Below are 24,046 nucleotides of genomic sequence, written 5' to 3' on the forward strand. Positions count from 1 at the left end.
ACATAAAGGGTCGTTAGAAGATTGATGTTAACGGCCATGGAGAAAAACAAAAAGCAGAGAGATGTTCCAGGGATCTTTTCCGGTTAAACATGCCTTTTACTGAAAGAGGTGAGTGTAGATAGAAGAATTTGGAAACGAGTTCCACGTACACCTTGTTCGCAAACCTGTATTCTATAAATTATAGGGAAAACTTTAGATAGACTAAATCAACTAGTATTGCCCCCTTTTAAAAAAAATAAGGCTAACTGAAGAAGCTATGACCCATTTTTTTTTTTAGAGAGAGAGACAGATTGAAAGAGCACATGAGAGGGGTAGGTGCAGAGGGAGATGGAGAGAGAGAATCTTAAGCAGGCTCTGTGCCCAGCGCAGAGCCCGACGCAGGGCTTGACCAGGGCTCGACCAGGGCTCAGTCTCACAACCCTGAGATCTCACAACCTGAGCCCAAATCAAGAGTCAGACATTTGACCGACTGAGCCACCCAGGTGCCCCGACCCAGTTTTTAAATAACTATGAGGATGAATTTATCGACCCAATTCTAATATAGTAGAACCCACTTGAAAGCTGAAAGATACAGTTTGATGATAATAAAGGTGAATAACAATCTTAATGAAGGCGTAAGGGCCCTCAGTGACCCTCTGGCTGGATACGGACAGGCCCACCAGGCCCCCACCTCAAAATACCCATAGGCCCTAAGTAACCAGTTGGCTACTTAAAACCAGGCACAGTTTCCACAAGGGAAAATCCCGTACGGTGCCATACGTCTTCATCTTCCCCCTTGAAAAACATCCCCCACCTACTGCCTCCTTGCGGACAGTCTCTCCTTTGCCGTCCTGCCTACTGCTCCCTTGCGGTGTATTCAATAAACTGTCTCCTTTGTTCTGCCTCAGGTGAATTCTTTCATGGCCCGCACCACCTTCCGCCCGATTGTCGCCCCACATCTGAGGGCCCCATCCGATCGAGAGACACCACACTCATAACTGGTCCAGTGGTAGAAGCTCGTTCTTAATTTAGCTTTTCTCCAGTCAAGGTTACAGTGTTTCCTCTGGTAAATCATCCCTGATGTCTTGATTATCTTCTTTTAAACGTCTTCCCTAATCACTGGGAAAATAAAAGATTAAGACCCCACTTCTGACCTCAAGAAGGGGATGAACATTAAAAAAGGTGAGGGAGGTCACCACCCCAGGTGGGTAAGTGTGGAGTTAGGGGAAATTTTAGAAGCCATACCTGAGTAAAGTCTTGATGGATGTTGGGGGTTGAGATAAATAAAGGAATGGGGGAAAGTGTTCCAAACAGAGGAAGCAAAAGAAAAGGCTCTGAAACTTGACACAGCAGGGCTCGTGCGGAGTATTGTAGGAAGTCTGACGGGAGGCATTAAGTGGGAAGTGGTGGGAAATAAGTCTAGAGAGAAATTTCTAGCAAGGACCAGGTCATGCAGCTATAGATCGTGCTAAGAAGTTGTGTTTTGCAAAGTCACTTAGTATATCGGATATAGGACAAGAATCGGGGTGATTTGTTAGGAGTCCAGGCAAAATGCGTCTACTTCAAAATTGTCAGCACAAATCCGTCTCAGGATACTTCATTGACGTGTTGAATGAGCCATCTCAAAAATAAGAATAAACACGTTGCATTGGAATTTAATCTTTAATTGGAGATAAAATTTGGTGCTGACAATTCAATCATTGATGCATATGGACAGAGAAATTGCATTATACTTTGGAATGGTTGATGGAATAAAAGAAGAATTTAGGACTGCTTGCCAAACCTATTGGTTATGCAACCCAACCTTTGGTTCCACAATATGTCCTAGAAAGTAGACTACCTTTGCACAATGGCTGCCTCCTCCTTCTCCTCCTCTTCAGGTACTTTGAGTAAAGATTAGAGTAGCACAGGCTTACGCAAAAGCTTAGCTTTCCAGCTGTGAATAGACACATCCATCTTGTGAGGGCATGTATGTGTGTGTCATAGCACGGGTCTTACGCCTCGCCCCTCGTTGGTACTTGGTGGGTTTTATGTATCTGTTTTGAAGCTGGTTTCTGCAAATGGCTTATTCCTTACCAGTAGTCACTTAACTTGATAAACAGCTGACTTCGTTGGGCTCAGCAATAGCCCGATCATGGTGTGTGAGAAGCTGCCTCTTCGGAGGATCCTAGACTGAAGGACGAAACAGAAACTAGTGCGAGAATGTCTGGAATGATAGATACACGGATGTTTGAAACTTGCCTGACTCGACTTGTCCGCATCTCCTTCAGGAGATTTGTTTCAAAGCATTAATTTCATTAACGTGTATCCTGTGCGCATTTCCCAGTCGTGCTCATTACTTCCGTTGATGCCGTGTGTGGTAGGCATGTGAGTATGTGAGTATGTTACGTTGCATCGCAAGGAAGGTTGCAGGTGGAACCGCGACCGGGTGGATCCATTCATCGGGCTTTAAGATAAAGAGATTTTCCTGGGTTATCAGAGTGGACCCAAGGTAATGACCAGAGCCTCTTGTCCAAGTGGGAGGCAGAATAGTCAGAACCAGAGCGACGGTGACATGAGAAAGACCCGACTGATCGTTACCGGCTTTAAAGGTGGAAGGGTACCACCTGCTAAGGCAGGTAGGTGGTCTGTAGAATCTGGAAAAGACAAGAAGGCAGATTATCCCCCGGGGCCCTCCGGAAGGAATGCAGCCCTGCTCACACGTTGATGTTAGTCCACTGACCCCCATTTTGGACTTGGGACCTCCAGACCTGTAAGAGAATAAATTCGTGTCAATTTCACCCACCGTCTGTGGGAATTCGTTATAGCTGCAGTAGAAAACATACACATCATGTATGTGACAAACGTCGTGTAGCATTGTTAGCTGAAGCTGACATCGATACATCAAGGGGTATCTAAAGCGCTCAGCTTCTACTCAGTCCACTCTTTTACTCACCCCGCAACATCTATATTTTTGTCGGAGACGGTCGGGACGCAATAGGACACCGAAGAACCTTGGAGAGATGTGAACAAATACGCTTTTTTAATTTTCATTAGCTGATGAGATAAGGTTTCATACAATGTTTTATTTCAACTCGTTGCTAAATACAATCCTCTTCACCCCTCCGAGGATTTAGCCAGAGCAATTTGGCGAGTGATTATGTGAATTAAGAATTGATTAAAAAAAAAAAAAATAGGTCAGTGCCGAACTGAGGCCTGAGCTCCTTTTACCTTGACCAGATTCCTCATTTCTTCCACTGCTTTCTTCTGTTAACTGCTGTCTGTATTCACTTCAAAAGAACAAAGCATACGGCTTCTCTCCCCGTTTCCTGGCCGCCGAAGAGGACCTGGGCCTAAGGTCAGCAAGTGGAGGCCCTGATTAGAATGGACCGTAGGTCTGCGACAGCCCCATCCCTGGGAAGGCCTCGACAGCTCTGTGACCCTGTCCCTCTCCGTAGACCTTCCCCTACCACTCCCCTCTTGTGCTGTGGCCTGCACAAAACATCGCATCAGCACTGTTTACCGCAGGAAGCCAGCCGAGGGAGCCATAACGGACAATAGACAGACAGTCTGATAACCTTGTTAGCTCAAATCAAAGCTCCTCACAAGTAGGAGAGGTTAGTGAAGTGGGATAAAACTACGGCGGTATTTGGGGTTGTTGAAGTGGCTTTTCAGATTTTTTTCCCCTGTTGAAAAAAAAAAAATAGAGTAGCATTTCTTATCCCTTTATTTAAGATTAAAACCAGGCCCAAGGACACCAAACAAAACAACATGTACAAGGCTAAGGTTAACTTTTATAAGAATATAAATTATAAATGGAGAGGGCTCTACAAAATTCGTAATTACCTTGTCGTGGAGAATAGCATAAAACTTTCTTTATGTTACCAGGTCTCTGCAAAAGCGTAGTAAGTGTGCAGTAACTTTCATTATCCAGGAAAAGTTAGGGATACGAATTAATTTGTGGAAATGATAACCAGTAACGAACTCGTTTCAGATGACAGGGCAAGGATGATCAAGGTCTTTGTATGTTTTTGTTTTATCTACTTCACATTATGGGATACTATTTCAACACACAGAGGTTTTGCCAGGTTTGATTTGGGCCTTTGATTCCCTCCCTCGTACCCACCTCATGCTTTAGGGAATGTTCCAACCTTTAAAAATAGAATCTGAGGGGCACCTGGGTGGCTCGGTCGGTTAAGCGTCCGACTTCAGCTCAGGTCATGATCTCACAGTCCATGAGTTCGAGCCTCGCGTCGGGCTCTGTGCTGACAGCTCAGAGCCTGGAGCCTGCTTCCGATTCTGTGTCTCCCTCTCTCTCTGCCCCTCCCCCGTTCATGCTCTGTCTCTGTCTGTCTCAAAAATAAATAAAAACATTAAAAAAATTGTTATTAAAAAAAATAGAATTTGAATCGCACCATTGTCTCCCCAGTTGCACAGAAGACATTAACATGCTGTCCCAAACTGTCTAAAATGCAGTGTCTTATTCACTCTACCCCCACCCTCAGACCCTTGTTCTTGCCACGTCCATGTTCCCGGAGGAAATAGCACTAACCATGAAGTCAGCCCTTGGCACTGCTCAGGCCCTGTGACCTGGTTAATAGTTTCTGTGCCTCAGTTTCTTCATCTGTAGCCAATGACAAAATAATGAATCCATTCAACAAGTGGGCATTTGGATGCATTTGAATGTGTCATTTTTATACTTGGTGTGATTTCAAGCTTAAAAATCAGTAAAACTAGATGGTTTGGCATGGCTCCCGATGTGTCTTCCACTCTTGTGTTTCTCTGCAAGATTAATTAACCAGAGCTAAGTTCATACTGGCTTAGTACCCTGTATCCAGGTGGGGGACTTGATTGTGAACATTTTGTTCAGTCATATTTTACTGTTGTGCTAAATGGAAGTCAAAGTAATGATTCGGTGTGTGTGTGTGTGTGTGTGTGTGTGTGTGTGCCTGCGTGCGGTGCACCCCTTATCTGGGAAAAAATGCTTCTTTTATAGCATCTCTGTAGTGATACACAGAGACCATTTTCCTTTTCCTATTTCCCTTTATTCGTGAGGTATGATAAAGTAGCACTTCTCCAATTATGACTTGGAAAATGTGAAAATAATAAAAAGTTTTACGTTGCTTCCTCTCCATCTTGTATATGACCTAAATTGAAAAAAAAAATCTTAGAAATGAAATTTGGAGAAGATGAAAATCATTATTTTTACACGTATGGTGCGTGTGTAGTTCCTGTTCACCAAGATGACTGTGAAAATGGAAAAAGCTGAATAAGAGGAAATATATTTTCTATATACCTGGCAGTTACATACAAAGATAGGTGATGTAGTGCAGGGCTTATCTGACAATTACATAAAATGATTGGGTCTTGGCAGTGAGAATTTAAGTATGAGTGTTTTCAGTTTAAAAATATTCCTTTACATAGAGTCCCAGGCAGCCTTTTACTTAGACATCTATGAATACCTTGTTCGAAAGGCTTCGCTGCCCCAAATATCTTCACCACTGGTCCCGTCTAGTATCTAAAATTTCTAGCCCTTTTACGCCTTTGTACCCGGTCACTGAAAGATTGCTAGACAATCAACGGTATTTGTAATGGATAGGTAGGTCCTCATTGTTCCGCAGTTCTACCATGAATTAGTTCAAAAAGGTGTGGCATTTCTCGGGTTATCGATCTTCACGGAGTCGTAGACTTTGGACATAGTAGTTAAGACCCAGCTGCTTCTAACCTTACATTTATACACCCAACTCACATGAAGGTTTGGTTTCATTGACAAGCATGCTTCTTGGGACTGGATCTGGTCTACCTGTAATCACCAAATCATCTTTAGGAATACTTTTGAAGGAAGAAATACTACTGGTGATAAATATCTAAATTTACTCAGTGTCTCCGCTTCCTTCTGGAACTTAAAATAACAAAAGAAATTCAAAATACTGGATCAGGGGCACCTGGCTGGCTCAGTCTGAAGAGCATGCATTTCTTGATATTGGAGTTCAAGCCCCCTGCTGGGTGTAGAGATTACTTTGTGTGTGTGTGTGTGTGTGTGTGTGTGTGTGTGTGTGGTATTTGCTTTATTGGAGTGGTCTGGAAGCAAATCTATGATATCTCCAAGGTATGCATTTATTTCTTTATGCAATAATTTGTAGTTTTCAGTGTACAGATCTTAACACATGTTTTGTTAGATTTATCCTTTTTTTAACACTGTCTGGTTCAGTTTTTTTTTTAATATGAAATTTATTGTCAAATTGGTTTCCATACAACACCCACTGCTCATCCCAACTGGTGCCCTCCTCAATACCCATCTCCCACCCTCCGTCAACCCTCAGTTTGTTCTCAGTTTTTAAGAGTCTCTTTTGGTTTGCCTCCTTCCCTGTCTGTAACTTTTTTTTTCCTCCCCCTCCCCCATGGTCTTCTGTTAAGTTTCTCAGGATCCACATAAGAGTGAAAACATACAGTGTCTGTGTTTCTCTGTATGACTTTTTTCACTTAGCATAACACTCTCCACTTCCATCCACGTTGCTACACAAGGCCAGATTTCATTCTTTCTCATGGCCACGTAGTCTTCCACTGTGTGTATAAACCACAATTTCTTTATCCATTCATCAATTGATGGACATTTAGGCTCTTTCCGTAATTTGGCTATTGTTGAGAGTGCTGCTATAAACATCGGGGTACAAGTGCCCCTATGCATCAGCACTCCTGTATCCCTTGAGTAAATTCCTAGCAGTGCTATTGCTGGGTCATAGGGGTAGATCTATTGTTAATTTTTGGAGGAACCTCCACACAGTTTCCCAGAGCGGCTGCACCAGTTTGCATTCCCACCAACAGTGCAAGAGGGTTCCCGTTTCTCCACATCCTCTCCAGAAACTATGGTCTCCTGATTTTTTCCTAAAGAAGACATCCGGATGGCCAACAGGCACATGAAAAGATGCTCAACGTCGCTCCTCATCAGGGTAAAACAAATCAAAACCACACTGAGATACCACCTCATACCGAGCAGAGTAGCTACAATGAACAAATCGGGAACATATACCACATCCAAAGGCTCGCCACTGCCTGAAGAGGGTGAAGCAGTTAAGATGTCCATGAAGTATCTTTCCATCCAGAGGCCAATGTTAAATAGTTCTAATGCTATATGTTCGAACGAGACAGTGTTTTATGTTTTAATGAGAAAATAGTGACTCATTTTAGCTCACTGTTAGGAAATGTGGAACTTGGAAAATTCAAGCCTACCATGGAAGTCCCATTTCTTTTTACAATAAGGGTTCTTACCTGTAATCAAGGTATAGCCTGATGTGTAAACAGTTAGCTTGAATATTTGAAATGTAAATAGGAGACAGTTGATTAGGTTGTTAATTGTTGGTTCCTTAGCACATGGACTATAATTTGATTTTTAGCACAATTAGAGATATGCCAAATAGTAATGTAATTGAGAATAAGAAGAGAAAGTCAGGATCCAATGCAGATCTGTTCAGTTGAGTGGAGTGTATATCCATTTGATCTCTGATCTGTGAAATTCTAGCAATTCAGAACAGCCAGCTAAAAGGGATTTCAAGACAGAGCTCAATTCTTGTTTATCCTGTCTTTCCTGTATACCTAGCACACCACTGAGTATGGGCTTAGTAGGTGAAGATAGGCGCATAGTGGAGTGATTAAGAAGGAATCAAGAGAAGTCAGTTTCTGAGTTCCATTCGAATGTTGTCAAGGCCATTCAGTTATTTTTATTTCTTCCCAAAATTGACTCATTTGGAGCTTCAGTAGCTAACATTCCACATTGTGTTTTCTGCATCAAAACATTCAAATTGTATTGAAATGCTTTAAGATCAAATTAGATGTTTCTAGCACTGATAGTCATTACTTGGACCGGACTTGGATTTAATCATTTTTAACTAAAGAAGAAAATATAATGCTGACGTGACCCCACAGGTTATCTGACACAGCAGCTCATGTTTTTAAATGAAACATGATCTTGTGATGAACGAAAACAGCTATAAAATACAGAAAGAATGGATATTTTGTATGGTTTTACAATATGGTATCCATTCGTTTTATAGTTAATGTAATTCAAACCGTGCCAGGGATTTATTAGAGAAGTGACATGAACCGGAGTGGTCAAATCTCACTCCTTCGGTTCTGACGCTAACAAGAGAAGTCATATATTAGTGACTTCTTCTCAGACAGCATACTTACCCTTGTGACTGCTGGAGTAGTAAAACTCCAAATTGAAATACCTCATGAAAACATTCTTTCCCTTTGAAGCTGCTTTTGTTTGCCCTTGGTTGCTCTGCCCCAACTCTAAATTTACAAACTGTGTGTGGGGGGGTCTGTGTGTGTCTGTGTGTTCCTACCCTTGCGAAGCTTATAATCCTTTAAACTAAGATATTTTTGGTACAGATTGTAAATTAGAGCACTAACAAAAGTGACACTGTATCTTGATTGAATTTCAAATGCAATCTTCGTTCAGTTAAAAAATAATGAACCAGATTTATTTAGAGTCTGAGACATGACCTTGCAAATAAGGTAGCTCTGAAAATGACATGAACTCTTCTAGGTTCTTATTTTACTTCGAAATAGCCTTGCCTGTAATTCACAAATTGATGTTAACAGCCCCTTGTAATTAATCGAATGACCCTGCATCCAAACAAAAACAGAAATAAGAACCAAATATCTCCCCCGGAAGGAGGGGCTCTCTGGGCTTTTGCGTCATAATTCGCTAACTACAGGAAAATGACACACCTTTACGTAGTGCCTTGCCGTGTTCGGCATCTTGGGCTCCCAACACGAGGATGAAGTTCATGGGTTCGATGATACTCAAGGCTCTTTGAATATTCTGCAAATGCTAGAACAAGACGTTGGGATCCGAGACCTAAGCTTGCACAGACGCAGAATTTCGAAGTAGGAAGGAGCCTAAATGGTTCTCTAATCCAGTCTCTTAGCATGGGTTTCCTCCACAGTCCTAGCTTTCCAGAGTCTTGGCTTGTGAACCAGGATAAAAAAGAAATGTATAAGATATATTATGTTGCAGTATAAATAAACTGGGTCATAACTGGACATAACTGAGAGTTTGCATAAAACAGTACTTACTGTGTGCACTGAATTCAGATATTTTCCCCTTTCATTCTATATCTGTTTTTAATCTTTATAGCAACCCGTTAATTTGATTTCATGACCACTAATAGATTGAGACTTGTTATACATCTTTACGACAAAAAGTTTGGCCCATGAACCAGCAGCGGAGGCATCTCCCAGGAGTTGCTTGCAAACGCAGAGTTTCAGGCGCCAGCCCAACCTAGTGAAGCAAGCACATTTTGCCTAGGTCCCCAGATGATTCCCAGCACCTTCAAGTTGGAAAAGCCTTGTTCTACATCATCCCCAAGGGTAGTCGAGGTGTTTTCATTCCCCCGAGGTGCCACCTTTTATTTTCAAACAGTTGCGCTGTATCAGCTTGGAGACCAGCACAGAAACAGCATTTCACCAGCGATAATCCTTTTCCTTTATCACATCACTTCCACCCACTGGCACTGATGTCTCTTCCTCTAAAATGAATTTAAACTTGTTTGCACGTGGCAGTCTCCCTGCTAAAAACAGAGGAATCTTTGTGACGCTTCACCTTCTCTCTCATCCCACACCTAAACCGTCAACAATCCTGATGCATTTACCTTCTAAATATTTCTCCAATGAGGAGTTTCTCAAATTAGTACCCAACAATCCGAGGACAAAGGGGGAATGGTCAATGAGCATGGAAAGTCATGGCAGACGGTTCGGCATTCCCTGTGTGCATTTAGTGACGCACTTAATCCACATTATGAAAAAAAAAAGATAATTCTCAGTAGATTTTGTTTAAAAAGAGCTATTGTTTTGACCTAAAGAGACGCCCAAGCTCAAAAGGATGCCGCCACCTAGGGTACCTCGCTATTTCCCGTCTCTTGTCAGACTGTTCCCGACTCTCTGGCTTCTGACTCATCCCTCTGGAAAAGCCAGAATGTTCTGCATGCATTCAGAATGCAATGAATATTTATTTTCTTTGCATCCTTTCCATTCTGCCCAGCTAGCGCCGGGTAACTCTTCCCCCTGTTCATTTCAGAGTGTGACTCCCACTGCGTCAGCTGTTCAGTTGGAGAAAGGCCACTCAATTATCCAGCCACAATATACAATGTAATTGACAATCATCCTTGGGCTGAGAATTTTCTCCTTGGAGACTCCCCTGATTGAAGTTGGGCTACGTACACATGTGAGTATAAACATATTTCCCGTATCTTTTTGACATTCAAAAGGGCTTGTATTCCTAAGAACAAGAAGAGCACTTGGTATTTAAGAGGATGTCAGTGGGCTGATAAGATAAAGTCCTGGGAACAGTTTTCCACTCTGGGAAATGTCTGGGATGTACGTTGAGCGGTAAGGGAGTTGTCAGGCCAGTTGTGTGATCCAGTTCCCTGGAGATGAAGTTTCCTCCTCAAAAACCATTTCTTGCCATTACTTATTACTTTGCTGCCATTGGGTCAAGGAAAAATGCTTTAAGGCTTCTAAGCTTTAGAGTCCACGGCATGGGGCCGTCTCATGAACAGAAGGATGGAAGAAAGAACATTTCCCAACGTGTTCCTCTTTGTGTGAGTTGTTTTCTTTTTTTTTTTTTTAATTTTACTTAAATTCAAGTTAGTTAACATACAGTGCAGTCTTGGTTTTAGGAGTAGAGTTTAGTGACTCCCCACTCACACATAACACCCAGTGCTCATCCCAGTAAGTGCCCTCCTTAATGTCCATCACCCATTCTGCCCCTCCCCCCACCGCCCTCCCCTCCAGTGACCCTCGGTTTGTTCTCTGTATTTGAGCGTCTTTTATGGTTTGCCTCCTTTTCTGTTACCGTCTTCTTCTTCCTTCCTTTCCCCTGTGTTCATCTGTGGTGTTTCTGAAAGTCCCCGTATGAGTGAAGTCGTATGGTATCTTTCTTTCTCCGACTGCTTATTGCGCTTAGCGTAACGCCCTCTAGTCCCTTCCTAGTGTAATGGACAGATCAGCCATCTGTGTTTCTGCCGAAAGGGGTGATGCTTTCTGCCCCCCACCTCGCATTGAGAATTCCTTTTCTTGTTCTGCTTCATGCCAAACAACTAACTGAGGTGAGCGGTATACTGAGTAAAACAATGCAACTAAACCCTTGTATCGTTGCCGTGTACTCTATCAGATGACCGAGTGTTCCGAAGTTTTGTTGGGAGTGAAGGTGAATAAACGCTTTTTTAAAAAACAGTTTTATTGACATCCCATAAATTCACTCATTTATTTTTTTAAATGTTTTTCATGTTTATTCGTTTTTGAGAGAGAGGGAGTGAGAGAGGCAGAGAGAGAGGGAGACAGAGACTCCAAAGCAGGCTCCAGGCTCCACGAGGTCAGCCCAGAGCCCGACGCAGGGTCCGAACCCACAAACAGCGAGCCCATGACCTGAGCTGAAGGCAGACACTCAACTGACTGAGCCACCCAGGCGCCCCTGTAAATTTGCTCATTTAAACCGCACAGTTCCGTGGCTTTAATGTATCTACAGAGTTGTGCCTGCATTATGAGAATCAACTTCTAAACGCTTCCATCACCCCGAAAAGAAACCCCATACCCTTCAGTAGTCTCCTACCATTTCCCCATCCCTCCATTCCTGGGCAAGCACTAATCCCTTTTTCATCTGCGTAGATTTGCCTCTTCAGAACATTCCTTATAAATGGAATCATGCCATATGCGGTCTGTTGTGACACTCGTTTCTTCTTCCATTTACCACAGTATCTTCAAAGTTTATTCATTGGTTGTAGCGTGCATCAGTGCTTGGTTTGTTTTCATAGCTGAATGATATTCTGTTGGATGGACGTGCCCCATTTTGTTGATCTGTTGGCGAGTCGGAGGTCAGTTTGGTTGTTTCCACCCTTCGACTCTTAGGAATAATACTGTGATGAGTTTCTTGTGTACACAGGTATTTTAAATTCCTCTCGTTATGTCTACCTGGAAGTTGAACTGATAAGTCATAGGGTAACTCTCTGCTTAAATGTTTGAGTGTCGCCCAAACTTTTCTTCACATTGGCTACACCAGCACTTGGTATTATGTACTATTTTTATCGTAGCCATCCTAATGGATGTCAAGTGGTATCTCCTTGTGCTTTTGATTTGCATTTCCAAGGATAAGTGCTCTTAAAATACCTCTAGCTTACCCACATGTAAAATGCGAACATTGAAGTGCCTGGATAGACCACGTCTGGAGAGGATGCTAAAATGTACAAACAAACCAAAGAACAAACAAAACTAATGAATCCCCCGTCTTCGTGAGAGGAAATTTTATTACACAAGAGTTTATCTGGGATTGGGATTCACAAATCATCATTTTTAATACTGAAATTCCCAGAGCTAGTCCCAGACTTAACCCTAATCAATGATTCTGTCTTTATTAAGGGGAGGGGGGTAAGAATTAGGGGGAAATTAATCTCGTATTCACTTGGCAAATTGTGCAAGTTGCTCACCTTCTCTGATACTGAGTTTTCTTATCAACAAAATTAGGTTAATAATGATACCTAACTCACCATCATGTGAGGATTAAATGAGATGTTTTTTTCCATGTGAAATGCTGTACCCGACTAAAAATAAATGTTAGCTATGCATTTTTTTAAATTTTTTTAATGTTTATTTCTTTTTGAGAGAGAGAGAGCTAGCAAGGGAGAGGCAGAGAGAGAGGGAGACAGAATCTGAAGCAGGCTCCACGCTAACAGCACAAAGCCTGACGTGGGGTTCGAACTCATGAACCGTGACATCACGTCCTGAGCCTAAGTCAGACGCCCACCTGATTGAGCTCCCCAGGCACCAGTTACTCTTTTTATTTTTTTTTATTTTTTTTAATGTTTTTATTTATTTTTGAGACAGAGAGACACAGAGTATGAGCAGGGGAGGGGCAGAGAGAGAGGGAGACGCAGAATCCCAAGCAGGCTCCAGGCTCTGAGCTGTCAGCACAGAGCCCGACGCGGGGCTCGAACTCACGGACCCGCGAGATCATGACCTGAGGCAAAGTGGGACGCTTAGCCTACTGAGCCACCCAGGCGCCCCCAGGCACCAGCTACTCTTAATGTATAGGGTGAGTGTTCAGAGGTCTTCTGTATTGTAAGAATTTAAGAAAATATCCTCTGCAGATAGGGAGAATTCACTGAACATTTTGATCAGTTGTTTTCCATCTCTACAAAAAAATATTGTAAAAATTACCTCTGGGGCACCTGGGTGGCTCAGTGGGTTAGGCATCCGGCTCTTGATTTCCGCTCAGGTCATAATCTCCCAGTTGGTGAGATAGAGTCCCACGTCGGGCTCTGCGCTGACAGCCCAGCGCCCGCTCGGGATTCTCTCCCTGTCTCGCTGCCCCCTCCCCACTTGCACACGATTTCTCTTTCTCTCAAATTCTAAAACAAAAACAAAAGCCTCTATAAACATTAGCTCCAAAATTCCTCAGAAACCTAAGTTACCTACAAGTAAGAACAAACTCTGAAACCGGCTGGTGGGGGAGGTGGCGTGTTGTCCCCTCCGGAAATCTTTCGTGGTCCAGAGGACTTGCAGCTTTCCGGCAAGTTAGCCGTCATCCCACCAAAGGGTCGAAGTGGGGTCTGATTTCCTCAAGCTAATAATTCTCTGTTTGTTACAGACTGAAGGTCTCTGGATTCCCTGGCAACCTAGGAAATCGAACTCCCTGGCCTTGGGTCACTTAGCCTTGTCCTCAGAGACGATGCCGGCCAAAACCGTGAAGGAGGTGAGGCTTGTGTTCCTTCCGTTGTTCTTGTTCGCTGCTCCCTGTTGTCCTTCATGTTGCCCTTTGGGGGCCTCCTGTTTACAAAGGTCTTCTGGTGCAGATCCTACTCTGTCTTCGTCTTGCCCTCAGAAACACGTATGCGAGCTCTCTTGTGGTCCTCTACTCTGGTACCATCTAAACTTACCTTAACTCTGGATGACTTCTTATAGAGCCGATAAACAAATACATTCATTCAGCAAGCCCATGTTGAATCCTTACTGTGTGCCAGGCCCTGTACTAGGCTCGCAGGTGACTGGCCGTAACATAATCCAGTCCTCGTAGTAGAACGGAGAAGATCAACAACCTTGCCAGTGGTGATGAAACAGTGTGATGATCATAGATGTATGTCACAGGGTTGCCAGGAGGATTAAGAGAATAGTTGTAAAGCCCTTAGCACGGTGCCTGGCACAGAATGAGTATCACGTGCATGTTTATGAAACAAATTACATGCTAGAAGCAGGTTATGCCCTGGGTGCTGTAGGAACACATGCTAAGACCACCCATCCCAGCCTGAAGTACTGAGGTCCCAAGCTGGGTTGAACGTGGTTTAAGGGTTTAGCCAAGTTAAGATGTGGAAGAACCATGTTCCATGTAGAGGGAACAGCATGTGAACACGAAGGAACATGAAGGAACATGACATATCTCGGGAAGCTCAGAAGTTCCATTATGGCTAGAATGTAGGCAACGTGAGAAGGAACAGAGGTTAAGACTCAGACTGTGTGGTCCATGGTGGGTAAATTGCCTTCATGGGCCTCTGTCAGCCTCTAGTATGTAAATTGTGCTTTGCCATCAAGGGACATTGGGGATGGGAATGGACGTTGGTTGTTGGGTAAGCAGCAGGATTCGCCGTTGTGGCAACATAAAGACAGTTTGGGGAAATACTTTGAGGTCTTAAGTACCCTTTAAGGTAACATTATGACCTATGTGTAGAGTGTTTTTTTCTTCGGTCAAATAATTAAACCTAGATGAACCACAGCATGTTTGAAAGAAGATAAAAAAGTTACCGAACCTTCTAGACTTTACAGGAAAAAGTCTAGCAGTTGTTTCATTTGAGTGCTGCACTTTCCGGGCTTTGAGGGTCAATAGTGTTGTTAGATCAAGGTGAAATACTGAAAAAGATACAAGGTCCCGGTTTACTATTCAGTGAACTATGCTTGATTAGTTAATTAGCTCTCAGTGCCCCTTGGGGGGAAAAATCCTATTGAATGCTGTATAGGTGACATTTCCAATATAAATAAGTCTATCTCCCGTTTAAGCTGCAAGGAATTGTTTCAGGAATAGTGTGTAAATGTCAAAATACTATAGGTTGGAAATAAAATTGGCAGCGAGAAATTACAGCTAACCTAGTTTGTATGTTCCTTTTGTGAAATGTGAGATAATAACTCACTTCTTAAAACTATTGTGAGCATTACTGCTATCTAACATACTGAATATCCCACCTTCTTCCTCGTTTTGTGCACCCCCTGCTAAAACGTAAGCTCTTTGAGGAGAAGCTATTTTATGTTCTTGTATCCCTGGCTCCTAGAACTGAGCCTGGCACCTAAAAGACACGTTAAGAAATTGTTGAATTGTTGACATGTGAAAAGTTTTTACTACACGGTAGTTATTCAGTGAATTATTGCAATATTGAACCTCAGGGAATTGTATACTGTTGTTAGTTATTATAATTTAGCTAAGGAAGTCTCTCCCTTGTGGTATTTTTGTCTGTAGTTTTTTCCTTTTACCTTGGTTGCTTTTTACTGTTACCTCTTTCATACTTTCAGTGTGTGCACATTTTAGCTTGGCTTTATGATAACTTTCTGTTATATTCTAAGTGGGGCATCTGCCAGGTGGGCTTTTTTTTCAAGCTTTTATTTAAATTGTAGCTAGTTAATGTATAGTGCAATATTGGTTTCAGGAGTAGAATTTAGTGACTCATCACTTACATATAACATGCAGGGCTCATCATAACAAGTGCCCACCTTAATACCAATCACCCATCTAACCCATCCCCCACCCACCTCCCTCCAGCAACTCTCAGTTTGTTCTCTAGCATTAAGAGTCTATCATGGTTTGCTTCCCTCTCTTTTCTTTTTTTCCATCCTCCCATATGTTCATCTGTTATGTTTCTTAAATTCCACATATGAGCGATATCATACGGTATTTGTCTTTCTCTGACTGACTTATTTCGTGTAGCATACAGTCTAGTTCCATCCATGTCGTTGAAAATGGCAGGATTTCATTCTTTTTGTTGGCTGAGTAATATTCCATTGTGTGTATACACGACATCTTCCTTATCCGTTCGTCAGTCGGTGGACGTTTAGTTTGGCTATTGTCGATAATGCTGCTATAAACATCAGGGCGCATATACCCCTTCGAATCTGTATTTTTGTATCCTTTGGGTAAATACCTAGTAGTGAAAAAAAGAACTGCCATCTGACAGGTGTGAGGTGGTATCTCAGTGTGGCTTTGATTTGTATTTCCCTGGTGATGAGTGATATTGAGCATCTGTTCATGTGTCTGTCAGCCATTGGGATGTCTACTTGGGAAAGTGTCTATTCATGTCATCTGCCCATTTCTTTACTGGATTATTTGTTTTTTGAGTGTTGAGTTTGGTAAGTGTTTTACAGATTTTGGATACTAACCCTTTATCGAATATGTCATTTGCGGATACCTTCTCCCATTCCATTGGTTGCCTTTTAGTTTTGTGGATTGTTTCCTTTGCTGTGCAGAAGCTTTTTATCACAAGGTGGCCTTTTTAGACAAGACTTGGAACCTTAAAAAAATGCCTCATACACTTCAAATTCGTTTTGAAAGAAGGCAAAGTATAAATAGGTATAAATAAATAATAGTATAAATAAAAAAAATTCAACAAAAAGTTGAAGGAAATGCAGAGATCTCTTGATAGGTAGAGGCAAATCCTCCTGGTTGTTTTTGACTCAGGACGTGTTTTTCTTATTATTGAAAGGCCTTGTGCTCCAAATGCATCTTGAACGGTAGTTACACTGAAACTGAATAATTGCTTTGCTTCCCATCTCATACATGACATGGAGCTGGCGATTCCTTATCTGTAGAACCCGCTACACGTGTTAATCCCAGTAATGATACAGCCTCTTAGTACACTGGCTTGTCTGGTGACCAGAAACCAAGATAGGAGAGGATAAGGATCCTGCTGTTACTACGAAACAGAAATAAACTGAGTGGATCAGATGGAAACAAAGTGATGCTTTTGGCTTTGTAAATGTTTTATTACTTCCAGACAACTCCTCTATTTATGCTGGTTACTTTCTGGCAGTCCATGTATTTATTCAACAGCTGTTTATTATCTGCTATCAATTTGAGTCCCAGCCTCATGCTCGCTAACTGCATATTTTTGGGCACTGCCTTGATGCCTCGGTTTCCTTATCTCTAAGACAGAAATAACGACACAACCTGTTGTATAAAACTGTGGACAGATTAAATAAGCAATTACCGTTAGAATAGGCTTCAGCAAACAGAGTTCCCGACAGATGTTAGTTATCCTCATATTATCTCAGAGGCAATACATTTCCTTTTTATTTACCCAACTTTACATTAAATTGCCGTCGCTTGCAAGCAAGAGTCTTGATTGAAGGAAATTGCAGCTCAGAGAGGTAGGGTAACCTGCCTGAGATCACACAACAGGGTGAGTGGCAGGTGTCTCCAGAGACTCAAATGATTGATGTCGCGAGTCTGGTGCCCCCAAACCAAGGCTGAGCCTCAAGGTTCCTACGCACAGTTCGGAGCCTGTGTAATTCGTACGGGTCACAGCAAGCCCACCGGATGTAGGAAATAGCACTGCCTACAGTGTAGAGACTCGCTTCCCTTTGTCCCACGGCAAGGTCGCGGTACCCGGCAGTTACACTCCTTATACTACCCTCCCCATCCTTGGTAATCCTAATCTCTCCAAAAACCCTGGTAGACGAAAACACTACAGTGAGATAGACTTTTCATTTCTCGGAGTTAAGAACAGACGAGAGGAGAATATGCCTGCTCCTCAGATGTTGACCCCCAGTCGCCTTGCACCAGGCTGTGACAGTACCCCGTGATGTGAGATGAAGCAATCAGTCCTCCTTCTAGAAGGAAATCTTCAGTGTCCACCGAAAGATTTGCCTGCCACTTACAACCATACTATCCCTGACGATGTAGATGTTCTTGTAGATAAATATACGTAGAGATAAAATGTAGGTATTCTGAAGGGCTATCTTTTATCACCTTATTGCACCGTTATTGCAATATCACCGTATTGCAAAGTTTTGTACCAATTACATATATCTGACTACAATATAGTTGCGTTTTGACCACTTCAGTGCTAGGCTGTAGGGCTCAGGACTTCACCTACTTTCTTTCCACTTAACACACCCGTGTGTTAGTCATGATTCTATCCGTCTGGTGGTGCTACAGACGGTCTTGATTTGTATGTTTTGTTTATCACGTTTTCCACAGTGAGCGTATATTATTTTAGGATCAGTAATACAGTTAAGCACATGTTTGTTATTTTCCAGGAAATAATCCATCTTCAGCTAAATGTTTATGAAATGCTTGATTCTTTTCAGGAGCCAAGTTCTAACTATTTTGGACACATTTTGTCATTTCAAAATTCCATGAGCTCGATACTATTATCTCTCATTTTTAGAGAACACGGTTCATTAGAATAACTCATTCAAGGACGCCCGGGTGACACGTAGCCTAATCTCCAAGTCTTTGAAGCAGACATCAGAAAAAGCCGAGGAAAGAAATAAAATGATAAAATTCAGATTCATTGTTGGCACATCTGGGAACGATGGTTGAATATGTTTGCTAAAATTGTTCTAATGGTGTCTGTGGCTTTAATATCTCCATCTCCTGAGAGCAGAAAGTATTATAATAATAGTATCTGAAAGGGACCAGTCATGGCTGACAGGATACATAAGCAATTCAGAAAATAATTTGAGTGAATTTGAAACCAGCCTGAGCAGATAGCCATTATTCCATTCAGCTTAGAGTTTGCTAGTCATGATTAATTGCAGAGGAAAATGTTTGAAGAATATATCCTTTGAAAAAGTGGCAGAGGTGAATGAACTCAAGAAAAAGTTAAAGATGATTCACTTTATTGGAATATAAAATTCTCATGATCCTCAAAGGCAGAATCCAGTTCATTCTAAGCAGGTCAGAGATTACTGCAGTTGGCTCCTAGCTGCTAAATTTAAGGCTAGTGCAGGCACAGACCTCGCAGTGATGAGGTGTTAACTCTGTTCAGGTATTCGTACAGTTCGAGCGATAATTTCCTGCACTGTTGTTTCATACGGGATGCTTAACAACCAAGGTAATCAAAGCACACAAACGTACTTTAGCTTCAAAATTAGTAAGGTCTTCCCGGGTGCCTGGGTGGCTCAGTCGGTTAAGCGTCTGACTTCGGCTCAGGTCATGATCTCGTGGTTCTTGAGTTCGAACCCCGCGTCGGGCTCCGTGCTGACAGCTCGGAGCCTGGAGCCTGCTTCGGATTCTCTGTCTCCCTCTCTCTCTGCCCCACCCCCACCGCTGACATTTTCCGTCTGTCTCAAAATAGATTAAGAAAACATACACAATTTTTTTTTAAAAAAAAAAGCAAAATTAGTAACATATTCCAACAGAAAGAGAAGGTAACTCTGAGACCAGCCCCTTTCCTTTTGAGTATACTTGCAGTCCTGACTGGAGCCTGAACTATTCACATAAATGTCATCAGTTACCTTTACATTTACTCAAGATTCAGGTGAGGTCTTTTAATGCTGTAATATTATTAGAGAATTTAAAATGATCTCAAATATATTCATTTACGGTCTCTCCGTCACAAGTTAAAAAAAAAAAGCATTGGGGGCTTTTAGATGGTTAAATTACAGGAGAGAGGAAGGAAATGGCAGCGCCCCAGGTTATTGAATATACCCCTCCAGAGACAGCTACACGAACACTGTCCCAGACCCTCTAACATCTGCCTACAGCTAATTGCATTGTCTCCGCTGGGAAAGGATGCAAATTCACGGTCATCAGTGTCATGTACCATTTTAATTGTTACAAAGGGCACAAAGGAGATGCTCAGGTTGCAGAATTTCTGGTACTAACATAAGAATCAGATTCTTCCTACTTTTTTTTTTTAATTTTTTAATGTTTATTTATTTTTGAGAGAGACAGAGCGTGAGCGGGACAGGGGCAGAGAGAGAGGGAGACACAGAATCCGAAGCAGGCTCCAGGCTCTGAGCTGTCAGTACAGAGCCTACTGTGGGGCTCAAACCCACAAACTGTGAGATCACGACCTGAACCAATGTCAGACGCTCAACCGAGTGAGCCAACCAGGCACCCCCCTTTTTTTTTTTTAACTATTCTAGTTCCTTTGATTTTCCATATAAATTTTAATTTTTTTAATATTTATTTATTTTTGACAGAGGGAGACAGAGTGTGAGTGGGGGAGGGGTAGAGAGAGAGGGAGACACAGAATCCAAAGCAGGCTCCAGGCTCCACACTGTCAGCACAGATCCCGATGGGGTTCGAACCCACAAACAGCGAGATCATGACCTGAACTGAAGTTGGGTGCTTAGCCAGCTGAGCCACCCAGGTGCCCCAGGCTCTTCCTACGTTCTAAGAGAAAAAGATTATTTCCGGGACAGGACAGGTAGCTATATGAATTGATATATCACAGTGAAATTTTTGTTTTGATGGTGAAGATACCATTCTGCCTCCTTCGGTTCTCCTTTGCTTTCCAGTTCCTGCCCCACCTCTCTCCTCCTTCACAGCCAAATTCTTCAGTAGAGTAGTCTACACTTGCTTCCCATGCACTCATCTCTCACATTCTCCTCCATCTATCCCATCTCGTTGCCATCCCAGTCTCTCTGTGAGAATCCCTCCGGTGGGGTAACCATTGGCTTCAGTTATTCCACCCGCTGACCTTTTTTCTGCCTCATTTTTATCTATCACTTCTTCCGTTAATGTTTCACCACCTGGCGTTTGCCAAGCTCTTTGCAATGTGCTGGTGACAAACGCTCATCAAACACGTTCGTCATCAGCTTGGTGCTGGTGAACGACACGGTCATTTTTGTTGCCTTCGCAGAGTTTACATTCTAGGGGAGAGACAGAATTACCTAAAGAACCACGTGTTTAAATTAGCGTCACAAACCAAAAAGAAAAGCGATACGAAAGGGAAAGTTAAGTGCGCTGTGAAGGTCTTGTGAAGGTCTTGAATAAAGTACAGGAGAGGTCTCTCTTTTGGTATTTTTTTTGGAAATTAAAAAAAAAATGTTGGTGATTTCCTCCCTTTCAAAGCACCGTTTCCTTGGATATCATGATAATATATCCTCCTGATTTTATTCCTACTTCTCTGAATATTCCCTTCTATCCTCCTTAGATAATTTATTCTCTGCTCCCATAGTACAAATGTCCTTTCTCTGAGCCTACCATTTGAACCTTACCCATCTCACCCCATGTTCTCACCATTAGTGATCCTATCCAGTGCCCAGGGCCACTTTCCATCTCTTTGCCGATAGCTTCCAAATACGAGTTTCCAACACACATTTTACTTGTTAACTCTAGTTTTGCATATCCAATGCCCTTGATGGCAAGTTTACCTATTAGTATAAAATAAAAAATGTCCAACTTGGCCCCTCTGCTGTCACTCTAAGACCAGCTGCCTTCATTCTGTCACCTGGACTAGTGCAGGGGCCTCCTAACTCATTTCTCTCCTTACGCTCTTATCTCCCATAGTCTGTTCACCATGTTGTAGCCGTAGTGATTTTTTTTTTAAAGAACATCATTTTACCTTTTATAAGATCAGTTAGACATTAAATGAGATTAATGAAAAGCACAAATTGTCTATACTGCTTTATTATTACCATGCCATTCGTAATAGCAGTATTGAAAACAGAATTTTCATATGTGTGTTTGTGACAACACGGATGGACCTTGAGGGCATTATGCAAAGTGAAATAGGTCAAACAGAGAAAGACACGTACTGTATGATCTCACCTACATGTGAAATCTAAAAAAAGATAGAACAGATTGGTGGTTTCCAGACTGGGAGTGGGGAATAGGAGGAGTAGGGGACAAAATGGGTGAAGGGGGTCAAAGGTACAAACGTACAGTTATAAAGTAAATAAGTCCTGGGGACGTACAGCATGGTGACTATAGTTAATAACACTGAATTGCAAATTGGAAAGTTGCTAAAGGAGTAGATCTTAAAAGTTCCCATCGCAAGAAAACATGATTTTAACTATGTGTGGTGATGGATTTACTAGAGTAATGATTTACTAGAGTAATCATTTTGCAATATATATTAAATCATTATGTTGTACAAATAAAACTAGGTTATTAAAGGCGTTTTCACATGTACCTATTAATAAGGGATCAGCTGAGGAAATTCTGATATATCCACCCAGGGAAATATTGTGCCACCATTAGAAAAAAATGAATCAACTATGTGAAAGAGTGTGGGATGACTTCTAAGATATATTGTAAAGTGTAAAAAGTAAAGCACACATGGGTGTGTGTCATTGGCTGCAACGTGTGTTTAGGAAGCATAACATTTGTAAGTTTACACGTTTCTGGGAGAAATGGATCTTGTTGACTCTAGGGGAACTGAGTGGTTAGAGACAGAAAAGCTTTCCGCGTTATACTGTTTTGTATCTTTGCATTGACTATTCCAAAATGTAGTTTAAAAGTTGAGGGTTTTTTTTTTGTTTTAAATCAAGAACTATACAAAAATCCTATCCTTAGAAATCCTAAGTGTAGCTCTTCCTGTAAGCGGCCTGAGGTGATCTCTGAAAATGGTTTACTGTTCACTTGAGCCAGAAAACCCTACGAAATCATGCAAATCAAGAGGCTCAAGTCTTCATGTTCACTTTAAGAGCACACGTGAAACTGCCCAGCCCATCAAGGGTATGCATATCTGAAAAACCACCAAGTATCTGAAAGATGTCACCTTGTGGAAGCAATGTGTGCCATTCTGTCCCTACACAGGTGAAGTTGGTAGGTGTGGCCAGGTCCAACACGGGGGGCTGGACGCACGGTCACTGGCCCCAAAAGAGTGCTGAATTTTTCTGCTGAATGCAGAGAGCGGGGACGCCTGGGGGGCTCAGTCGGTTAAGTGACCGACTCTCGATTTTGCCTCAGGTCTTGCTCTCGCGGGTTCATAGCCCTGAGTGGGGTTCCATAGTCACCGTGGAGCCTGCTTGGGATTCTCAATCCCTGTCTCTGCCACTCCCCTGCTCGCTCAGAGGCGCGTGTGCGTGCGCGCGCGCGCTCTCTCTCTCTGTCTCTGAAAATAAATAAATAAATAAAAACACAGAGAGTAGTGCTTAACTTCAGGGGTTAGATGTAGATTCTCTGGTCACTGAGCACATCCAGGTGAATAAAGCCCCCAAGATGTGGCATAGAACTCACAGGGTTCATGGTTGGAGTAACCCACTCATGAGCTCTCCCTGCCACCCCGGTATGATCCCTACTGAAACAGAGCAGATTGTTCCTAATCCAGAAGAGGAGGTTGCACAGAAGAAAACGATATCCCAGAAGACACTGAAGAAATAAAAACTTCTGGCCGGAGAATAAATTCTGCATAAAACAAATACAAATAAAAGTAAAAGCAGAAAAAAAGAAATTGTAAGCATACAGCACACATGCACACGGCCAGACAGATACACATACACACCCACACATGCACACTGGGCCTGTTAGGCAGAAGGTACACAACTAGCTATTCGAATTTCACTCCAGATCCAAGAAACAAATCTAAAAGTTTTTAAATGGTTTCACCGAGTACTCATTGTGTGAATATCTCTGTGCTGTGGACGTGCCAGAAAAATCCTCTGCAAACGAACTTTTAAAATTTAAATTGCCCTTTGTAGAACATCTAGGAAACAATAAGAGCACATATCTCACAGCTGAAATGATTGAAATTAGGTGTTTTTGCTGGACACACCCATCCTTGATCGTGGGGGTCCTCATTCTGTTATTTTCCCTTTGCCATTCAGGGAATTCTGGCAAGGGAATCTGCTGGAACTCCTAGATCTTGCCCAAAACCTCCTTGATGGAAGACCGATGTTGGGAGAGGTGACGCTGTCGAAAGCAAACTTGGATGGCTCAGCCAGGAAGGGCTTGTCCGAGGAAGGAAAAGTAGAAATCCGAAGCATGAGTAAGAATTGGTTTGGTGAGGAAGGTGACGAATTCACCTAAGCATATGTACCGTATACATTTACCTTTCTCCCTCCCGAAACAACAGTGAAATGGCAGTGAAGAGAAGAAAATGGCATGTTCCACAAGAACAAAAGGATGAAGCATCGCAACCAAGTGCCAGAAGGTGGA

At 42.4% G+C, this 24,046-nt stretch overlaps 2 long non-coding RNA genes across 2 annotated transcripts; one reads left to right on the plus strand and one right to left on the minus strand.

The window, feature by feature from the left end:
• The first annotated feature begins 14,456 nt into the window (after positions 1-14,456).
• LOC115507762 lies at positions 14,457-23,284 on the plus strand. The gene is made up of 3 exons (XR_003966787.1): positions 14,457-14,469; positions 22,478-22,485; positions 23,204-23,284. It is a non-coding gene; the product is annotated as an uncharacterized LOC115507762 (long non-coding RNA).
• Positions 16,182-23,257, minus strand: LOC115507763. Its single transcript, XR_003966788.1, has 3 exons — positions 23,197-23,257; positions 17,453-17,457; positions 16,182-16,193 (listed from the first exon to the last, which is right to left on the minus strand). It is a non-coding gene; the product is annotated as an uncharacterized LOC115507763 (long non-coding RNA).
• Positions 23,285-24,046: the final 762 nt, after the last annotated feature.

The sequence above is a fragment of the Lynx canadensis genome, chromosome X, assembly GCF_007474595.2.
Source record: "Lynx canadensis isolate LIC74 chromosome X, mLynCan4.pri.v2, whole genome shotgun sequence".
Lineage (NCBI taxonomy): Eukaryota > Metazoa > Chordata > Mammalia > Carnivora > Felidae > Lynx > Lynx canadensis.